We start from the raw sequence: 10536 nt of genomic DNA on the forward strand, positions 1-10536 counted from the left end.
CAAACTCTACACATAACACCTGAGGAGTGGAGATGGATGTCCGACCTATGTACCATCCTCCAAAACTTTGAGGACTCCACCAAGATGGTGAGTGGTGATGACGCCATTATTAGCGTCACCATACCGCTACTCTGCCTTCTAAAACGGTCTCTGCTCAAAACCAAACATGATGCATTGCAGGCGGAGCGCGATGAGTTGCAGCAAGAAACAGTAGTGGGTGTGGGTGATAACACACAGCCCAGCCTCGTCTCATCACAACGTGCAGTGGAGGACTATGACGAGGAGGAGGATGAAGACATGGAGCAAATCTCCGGCCAAATTGAGGATATGACATGCACACCAGTCATATCCTCGGTTCAGCGTGGCTGGCCAGAGGACAGGGTAGATGAGGAGGAGGAGGAGGAGGAGGAGGACAGCATGTTCAGTCAACGTGTTGGTCAGGCTACTGAAGTCCTGGCTGTTAAGAGTCTGGCGCACATGGCTGACTTTATGGTAAGCTGCCTGTCTCGTGACCCTCGCGTTAAGAACATCTTGGCCGACAATCATTACTGGTTGGTAACACTGTTAGACCCACGCTACAAGGAGAACTTTATGTCTCTTATTCCCGAGGCGGAGAGGTCAACCAAAATGCAGCAGTTCCGGAAGGCCATAGTCACGGAAGTAGGCAAAGCATTCCCCTCACAAAACGCTAGCGGCATAGGTCAGGAATCAGTGGACAACCAAGGCGTACAGCCGAGAGAGGCACAAGTCCAATCCGCCAGAGGTAGGGGAACAGTCTTTAAGATGTGGGACAGTTTTCTCAGCCCCTCACGTACCACAGCCCCTGAGTTGCGGGGTAGTGCCACAAGAAATCCTAAGTTTGCCCAGATGCTCAAGGAGTACCTTGCAGATCGAACAACTGTACTCCGACATTCCTCTGTGCCTTACAATTATTGGGTATCCAAGGTGGACACGTGGCATGAATTGGCTCTCTACGCCTTGGAAGTCCTGGCCTGCCCTGCCGCTAGCGTTTTGTCAGAGCGTGTTTTTAGTGCCGCAGGTGGAATCATTACAGATAAACGCACCCGCCTGTCAACTGAAAATGCTGACAGGCTGACTCTGATCAAGATGAACAAGGGTTGGATTGGGCCAGACTTCACCACACCACCAGCAAATGAGAGCGGAATTTAAAGTTTGTAACGGGAATTTGCCATGTACCTCCAGTCACCCATGGGTACACACTTCTGGACTTTGGATAATCGCTGGACTGCTCCTCCTTCTCCTCATGCGCCACCATGATGACCGTTACAAGAGTTAGGCCTTTGTTTCAGGTATACCCCCAGTGGTAATTTTTTTCGCCCATTCTTTGCAGAATGGACATTACAACGACAGGAGACCCGCTCCTTTGCAATGGGAACAATGTTTTGAGGCCCTCATGCACGTCTCTATGCAGGGACAACGTGGAGCCTCCCAATTTTTGGCTGCCCTGCCAAAGGGCTATACTATAATACACCCACTTCCTGACAATGGACACTTAATGTTTTGAGGCCCTCATGCACATCTCTATCCAGGGACAACGTGGAGCCTCCCAATTTTTGGCTGCCCTGCCAAAGGGCTATACTACAAAAGACCCACTTCCTGACAATGGACACTTAATGTTTTGAGGCCCTCATGCACGTCTCTATCCAGGGACAACGTGGAGCCTCCCAATTTTTGGCTGCCCTGCCTAAGGGCTATACTATAATACACCCACTTCCTGACAATGGACACTTAATGTTTTGAGGCCCTCATGCACGTCTCTATCCAGGGACAACGTGGAGCCTCCCAATTTTTGGCTGCCCTGCCAAAGGGCTATACTATAATACACCCACTTCCTGACAATGGACACTTAATGTTTTGAGGCCCTCATGCACGTCTCTATCCAGGGACAACGTGGAGCCTCCCAATTTTTGGCTGCCCTGCCAAAGGGCTATACTACAAAAGACCCACTTCCTTCCAATGGGCACTTCAGGTTTACAGGCCCTCATGCACGTCTCTATCCAGGGACAACGTGGAGCCTCCCAATTTTTGGCTGCCCTGCCTAAGGGCTATACTATAATACACCCACTTCCTGACAATGGACACTTAATGTTTTGAGGCCCTCATGCATGTCTCTATCCAGGGACAACGTGGAGCCTCCCAATTTTTGGCTGCCCTGCCAAAGGGCTATACTACAAAAGACCCACTTCCTTCCAATGGGCACTTCAGGTTTACAGGCCCTCATGCACGTCTCTATCCAGGGACAACGTGGAGCCTCCCAATTTTTGGCTGCCCTGCCAAAGGGCTATACTACAAAAGACCCACTTCCTTCCAATGGGCACTTCAGGTTTACAGGCCCTCATGCACGTCTCTATCCAGGGACAACGTGGAGCCTCCCAATTTTTGGCTGCCCTGCCTAAGGGCTATACTATAATACACCCACTTCCTGACACTGGACACTTAATGTTTTGAGGCCCTCATGCACGTCTCTATCCAGGGACAACGTGGAGCCTCCCAATTTTTGGCTGCCCTGCCTAAGGGCTATACTACAATAGACCCACTTCCTTACAATGGGCACTTCAGGTTTACAGGCCATCATGCACGTCTGTATGCAGGGGCATTGGTGAACCTCACAATTTTGGACTGCCCTGGCAAAGGAAAATACTACAAAGACTCAGTTCCTCAAAATGGGCACATTAGACTCAGAGGCCTTTATGTACGTCTCTTCTCAGGGACATCGGAGTGCCACACAATGTTTTACGTAAAATCTTTCATGTATTGATCTCAAAAAGTAACATACATTAGCTCTATCTCACTATTGGGTATGTGCCCTTAACATTTCCGCTATGAAAAATCATTTTGGTGTCATTTTGGAAGGTTTTCTGGTGAGTCCGTAAAAATGGCGTAAAACGCGGACAAAATTATTCAAAGCTGTGACTTTTGAGTGATAAATGCTTCAAGGGGTCTTCCCCATGCTGTTGCCATGTCATTTGAGCACTCTTCGGAGACTTTTGTGCCATTTTTAGGGTTTCTACATGCTGCCAGTGGTCATTTCACAAAAATACTCGGGTCTCCCATAGGATAACATTGGGCTCGGTGCTCGGGCCGAGTACACGAGTATCTTGGGAGGCTCGGCCCGAGCTTCGAGCACCCGAGCTTTTTAGTACTCGCTCATCACTACTAATAAACCTAAAAAATAAAAATAAATTGAATAAAAATCATGAATGTTGTGTTATAACAGGAAATTCGGTGTAAGAATGAATATCCGGGATGAGAGTTCAGCGAATGAGTTATAGAAATTGTTACAAAAAGGAGTGTGTACGGTTTATGCGTAAATTTTCAGAATGCGTACATGAAAATTATATGTATGTGAGAATGTCCCCCATGCTTTGTAAAAAGTTATTTATGAAAATGTAAATAAAATATATAAAAATGCCTAATTATTTATAATTTATGAGAAAGATATATATGTATGGAAGAATGTTATAAGGTGTCCAAGAACCATAAAGAAAAAGGGTGCATATATAATGTTAGAGGTCTAGAGTTCCACCAGGCTATATCACCCCTAAAGAAATAGAAAGAAGACCTTACTACCTGTGTACCCCAAAAAAAGCTATATTATATTCTTTAACTACATAAACAGTAAAAAACTGAAAAGCGATAGTGTTGGCCCCCTTAAAAATAGTCTTGGTGAAATGGTGGAAGGGGATGAGGGTAAAGCCAACCTGCTGAATGACTTTTTTTCTACGGTTTTTATACAAGAAAATGCCATGGCAGATGACATGACCAGTGATACCATAAATTCACACTTGAATATTACCTGCTTAACCCAGCAGGAAGTACGCCGCCGCCTCGAAATCACTAAGGTTGACAAATCTCCGGGCCCGGATGGCATACACCCCAGAGTACTACAGGAATTGAGTTCTGTGATAGATAGACCATTATTTTTAATCTTCTCAGATTCCTTAATAACAGGGTCGGTACCGCAGGACTGGCGCATAGCAAATGTGGTGCCAATATTCAAAAAGGGGACAAAAACTGAGCCGGGAAATTATAGGCCGGTAAGTTTAACCTCTACGGTTGGTAAAATCCTTGAGGGTTTCTTGAGAGATGCTATATTGGAGTATCTCAAGAAAAATAACCTTATGACAGAGTATCAACATGGGTTTATGAGGGATCGATCCTGTCAAACTAATTTGATCAGCTTCTATGAAGAGGTAAGTTCAAGTCTGGACCAGGGAAATGCAGTGGATGTTGTGTATATGGACTTTTCAAAAGCTTTTGATACGGTGCCACACAAAAGGTTGGTACATAAAATGAGAATAATGGGGATAGGGGAAAATATGTGTAACTGGGTTAAAAACTGGCTAAGTGAAAGGAAACAAAGGGTGGTTATTAATGGTACGTACTCGGACTGGGTCTCAGTTCATAGTGGGGTACCACAGGGGTCAGTATTGGGCCCACTTCTTTTCAACATATTTATAAATGACCTTGTTGGGGGCATGCGGAGTAGAATTTCAATATTTGCAGATGATACTAAACTCTGCAGGGTAATCAATACAGAGGAGGATAATTTTATATTACAGGGAGATTTATGTAAATTGGAGGATTGGGCTGAGAAGTGGCAATTGAAGTTTAATGTAGATAAATGTAAGGTCATGCACTTGGGTAGAGGAAATAACATTTATGATTATGTACTTAATCGTAGAACACTGGGTAAAACAGACACAGAAAAAGACTTGGGTGTATTGGTGGATGGTAAACTTCACTTTAGTGGACAGTGTCAGGCAGCTGCTGCCAGGGCTAATAAAATAATGGGATGTATTAAAAGAGGTATAAGTGTTCATGAAAAAAATATAGTTCTACCTCTGTACAAGTCACTAGTGCGACCACACTTAGAATACTGTGTACAATTCTGGTCACCGATATATAAGAAGGACATAGCTGAACTGGAGAGGGTGCAGAGAAGAGCCACCAAGATTATTAGAGGAATGGGTGGGCTGCAATACCAAGACAGGTTATTAAACTTGGGGTTATTTAGTTTGGAAAAACGAAGGCTTAGGGGGGATCTAATCACAATGTATAAATATATGAGGGGACAGTACAGAGACCTTTCCAAAGATCTTTTTACACCAAGGCCTGCGACTGGAACACGGGGGCATCCACTACGTCTTGAGGAAAGAAGGTTTAATCATAATCACAGACGAGGATTCTTTACTGTACGAGCAGTGAGACTATGGAACTCTCTGCCACATGATGTTGTAATGAGTGATTCACTACTAACATTTAAGCAGAGCCTGGACGCCTTTCTTGAAAAATGTAATATTACCAGTTATGTATATTAGATTTTATGACAGGGTATTGATCCAGGGAACTAGTCTGATTGCCGGATGTGGAGTCAGGAAGGAAATTTTTTCCCCATTGGAACTTGTTTGCCACATTGGGGTTTTTTTGCCTTCCTCTGGATCAACATGTTAGCCTACAGGTTGAACTAGATGGACTTAGAGTCTCCCTTCAACCTTAAAAACTATGATACTATGATACTATGATTTCTTAGCCAGGATTATGGTGGAGATATGCACAAGTGAAATAAGAATATAAAGTAATACAATAAGATTATAAAACCAATATGTGTGCATTCATGCACCACCCGGTACGCTACCCTTGCCAAATTGCTCACTCTAGATCCCCACACGATCCATGAAGCCGTTCCCCCGGTCACACCGCCTGCTGCCGGTTCCCACTCATCCCTGGGGGAGTTAGGCGAGTGGTATCGAGAGCTACATGTCGGCACTGATGATACCCCCATACACCACAAGGAAGGGGTATACCGGGTGGTACAGGAGTATGAGCGGGTTTTTAGCAAGCACCCTCTAGATTTTGGGCAGATTAAAGGGGTTCAACACCACATCCCTACCGGTACACACTCCCCTATTAAAGAGAGATACAGGCCTATTCCCCCTGCGCACTACCAATGCGCCAAAGACATATTGAGGAACATGAAGGAGGCAGGGGTTATTAGGGACAGCTGTAGTCCCTGGGCCGCTCCGTTGGTGCTGGTTAAGAAGAAGGATGGCACCATGCGGATGTGTGTGGATTACCGGAAGATTAACCAGATAACGCATAAGGATGCTTACCCTCTGCCCCGCATCAAAGAGTCCCTGGCCTCGCTGAGAACCGCTAACTACTTCTCCACCCTTGACCTCACCAGCGGGTACTGGCAGGTGGCCGTGGCACCGGAAGACCGAGAGAAGACTGCCTATGGGACCGTTTTGCTGTACTTGGATGATGTGATTGTGTACTCACAGACGTATGAAGCCCACCTGGAGCACCTAGCCGAGGTGTTCGCGTCCCTTGCCAAGTATGGGATGAAGTTGAAGCCCTCAAAGTGTCATCTGCTGAAACCCAGAGTGCAGTACCTAGGACATGTGGTTGGTGCGGAAGGTGTCGCCCCCAACCCCGAGAAGATCACCGCCATCCAAGACTGGCCGAGACCAACCACAGTGAGGGAAGTGAGGCAGTTTCTGGGCCTGGTGGGATATTACCGTCGCTTCATTAAGGGGTACACAAAGATGGCTGCCCCCATGCAAGACCTCCTCGTAGGACAGACCAAGGGTGGTAGATCCCTAGTAGCCCCATTGGTGTGGGAAGAAAAGCATGAGGAATCCTTCCGCCAGCTGAGAACAGCCCTGACCGGAGAGGAAATCCTAGCGTACCCTGACTACAGCCGCCCATTCATCCTCTACACCGACGCCAGCAATGTGGGCTTGGGGGCTGTTCTATCCCAGGTCCAAGACAGAAGGGAAAAGGTAATAGCTTATGCTAGCCGAAAACTCCGACCGACTGAGAGGAACCCTGAGAACTACATCTCCTTCAAGCTTGAGCTCTTGGCACTGGTGTGGGCTATCACCGAGCGGTTCCGCCATTACCTGGCAGCAGCCAAGTTCACCGCGTACACAGACAATAACCTGCTGACCCATCTAGATATGGCCAAGCTGGGCGCGTTGGAGCAGCGGTGGGTGACCAGGTTAGCCAACTACGATTTCACCATCAAGTACCGGGCCGGCCGTACCAACGTCAATGCCAATGCACTCTCCCGGATGCCCCACCTGTCGGAAGAGGGGCCAGAGGATGATGACCTCGAAGAGATCGAGTTGCCTGCATTTCACCGGCCATTCACTGAGAAGGTGCACGTCTACCAACAACGGGTGAACCTGGATCCGCTGCCCCGACAGGACTGGCAGGAAGCTCAGGACCAGGCACCTGCTGTCCGCCTGGTCAAGACTCTAGTGGAACAGGGTTCTGCTGGGATAGACCCTGCTGCCCCTGCCGAAGCCCAACATCTGTGGCAAGAACGGACCCGGCTATACCTACACCAGGGGAAGTTGTATCGCGAGCTGATTAATCCAAAGACTCACGAGAAGATCCGCCAGCTGGTGATTCCCCAGGCTAACGTGCCCACCGTCCTGCAAGCATACCATGATGGTGCAGTGCACTTCGGGTGGAAGAAGCTAGAGATGTTGTTAAGAGAGCGGTTCTATTGGAGTGGAATGCGGGAATCTGTGGAGGCCTGGTGCCGAGAATGTGGCCCTTGCGCATTGAGAAGGAAGGACGAGGCCAGCCAGAAGGCACCCCTACACCCGATCATTACACACCAACCGCTGGAGCTGGTTGCCCTTGACCATGTAAAGCTCACCCCCAGCCGAAGTGGGTACACCTACGCTCTGACCATCGTAGACCACTACTCGAGGTTCCTGGTGGTTGTCCCAGTTAAGGACTTAACCGGCCGCACCGCTGCTAAGGCTTTCCAGGCTTATTTCTGTTGACCGCATTGGTACCCGGAGAGGGTGCTTACCGACCAGGAGAGGCTGATTTGGGAGGATGGGCCTGGAGGAAAGGGATGGCCTAGGCCCGCCACTACCGTAACCGGTGGCGATCCTCCGGGGGTTCAGGGGTCCCCTTGGACGTGGGCCCCCTGAAAGAGACAGAACCCGCTCGGGCAACTTGGTGCTGGACTGGGGTCAAGGGGTGCTGCCCGCTTCTTAGGGGCAGCATCAGGGCCAGGTTGTTTGGGTGGGAGAAGAGCGGAAGCTGTACCGTTGTAAAATGTTTATGATGCTTTTACATGTTTTACCGTTTTATTCTTTTTCAGTTGTGAAAATAAAACCGGTGATGGACGGGCAGCCCGCGGACGGTCTGCATTTTGCTATAGGGGAATGTGGCGCCCTGGACAAGCCAGGTCGTCACAGGTACTACACCAACACACTCTACACTCCGGCTAGGCACACCGAAGCTAAACACAAATCCTAGTTGCCTTCCTCCAGGGGCTGATGTCCACACCAGGGGGTGGGCCAGGCGGTTGATCCCACCCACCGAGGAGTTCACAGTCCTGGAGGCGGGAAAAGGAGTCAGATTAGAGATCAGTTTTGGAGTTAGAGAAGTGAAGAGGAGAGGAGACTGACCGTGTCCGGGTGTGTGGCCCGGGCACTCAGCAAGGTTGGCAGACGGTGGTGACCTTCTGCAGGAGAGGCTGATTGGAGTGAACCGTACGGACCGGGGATGGGCGGTGGCCCGCCGGTACCAGATCGGGGAGTGAAGAGAAGCCAGCACCATCCGGCAGGGCCTACGGACCCCGACCAGGCTAGGAGTCGCCGTAAAACCGGTCAAATCCGTTAGCGACAGGAACCTCCAGGGTTTCCCAGCAGTCAAGACCCGATTGAAGGCAACAGCTCACACCGTAGAGGGAAGCACAGTCACCGCCAAGGCTACAGTTCCCAGGGCCAGAGCCTGCGGGCAAAAGGGGCTCCCTCAGCATCCATCCAAGCTGGGGAGCGGGTTACCGGTGGGAAGCCCGCTAGATTTTGGGGGAATAAAAGGGGTCCAACACCACATCCCCACAGGTGCACACCCACCCATCAAAGAGAGCTATAAGCCAATACCACCTTCACATTGCCAGTGTACCAAGGACATGTTGAGCAACATGAAGGCGGCTGGGGTTATCCGTGACAGTTGTAGCCTTTGGGCAGCTCTGTTGATCCTGTTAAAAAAGAAGGACGGCACCACTCCCCGTATTGAGGAATTGCTAGCTGCATTGAGAACTGCAAATTATTTTTCTACCCTTGATCTCACTAGTCACTATTGGCAAGTGTCCGTTGCTGAGGCAGACCGGGAGAAGACCGCCTTCGCCACCCCTATGGGTCTCTGCGAGTTCAAAAGCATGCCCTTCGAGCTGTGCAATGCGCCAGGAACCTTCCAGAGGCTGATGGAATGCTGCTTGGGACAAGATTTTAGGGTGTATAAAAAGGGAGATTAGATCCCGTGATCCCAACGTATTGTTACACCTCTATAAATCACTTGTAAGGCTACATCTGGAATATGGGAACCAGTTTTGGGCTCCACATTTTAAAAAGGACATTCAGAAGTTAGAGTCAGTTCAAAGGTGGGCAACTAGACTACTACAAGGAATGGAAGGCCTCCCATATGATGACAAGTTGAAAAAGTTATTAAGTGATTATTGGCTGCAATGGGGCTTTCTGGCTGGTGCCAGCCTCTCTTCTTAGCACACAGGAACCACAATCCCTACACCATGCTTCAATGGATTCTCTCATCCCAGCCCAGTAAAACTACATATTTTACACAGTCATAAGCAGCCAAAAGGGATCTATTCTATTCAATTGCAAATGATCTAGATAAGACTGAGAATAAGATACTGCACGGGACATAGCAGAGTTGGTCAAGTTGAGTGGAGATGAGTTTGCTATTTGGCACAGCTTTTTGCATCAATAAAGCAAGTAAAAGGTGTGAAAGATAAAAAAAAGGGTGAAAGTGTGAAAAGTGAATTGGCCAAATTGAGGTGCATATAAAGTTTTTGCTTTCTTTCAATTCACTAATGGGGCTCATTTGAATCAGGTGAATTGAGTTCTGCTTTTGGAAACTGGGTTAAGAAGGGGTGCACCGGTCCTGGAGGTACTGCAATACCAGGTCAATGCGTGGAGTGGACAGAGCAAGATTTTTTCCATCTCCTTGTTCTAAAAATCCATTTAATATATGGTCCCCAGAGAGGGGACGTATCAGATATTAAACTGATAAGAACAGATTTAATTTTTTTTTTTTCTGTTTATCAGTAGGACTTCAAAATAACAAAGGTGATCGCCTCCCGTTGCCTGGGAACCGTCCAGGCACAAGAGGGCTATGTGTCACCAGAAGGCGCACACACTTCCTCAAGGCCGGCAGACGTGCAATCCCAGGCACCTTCCAGTACCGACCAAGGTAGCGTCCTCCGAAACTACACTTGATCTTAGCCAAAAGGCCGAGAAGCTATAACCCGAATTGGTTACGGCCTTGAGTGGCACCCTGGCCTATACCGGACACATCTTAGGGAGAGGGAGACAAACCCACGCCTACAGAAGACATTTTGTCACCCAAGCCAACCCTTGAAAAGGCTGTTTTGCAGAGCAAAAACAAGAAGAATGGTGCTTTTTGCAGCCGCCGCCCACTGCAATGAATCTGAATAACTCCTCCTTTTGGACACAAGCACCT

The 10536-nt window shown here is 48.4% G+C and overlaps 1 pseudogene; it reads right to left on the reverse strand.

The window, feature by feature from the left end:
- Nucleotides 1-9941: 9941 nt before the first annotated feature.
- LOC142261464 (U2 spliceosomal RNA) lies at nucleotides 9942-10147 on the reverse strand (annotated as a pseudogene).
- Nucleotides 10148-10536: the final 389 nt, after the last annotated feature.

Source organism: Anomaloglossus baeobatrachus, unplaced genomic scaffold, assembly GCF_048569485.1.
Source record: "Anomaloglossus baeobatrachus isolate aAnoBae1 unplaced genomic scaffold, aAnoBae1.hap1 Scaffold_225, whole genome shotgun sequence".
Classification (NCBI taxonomy): domain Eukaryota; kingdom Metazoa; phylum Chordata; class Amphibia; order Anura; family Aromobatidae; genus Anomaloglossus; species Anomaloglossus baeobatrachus.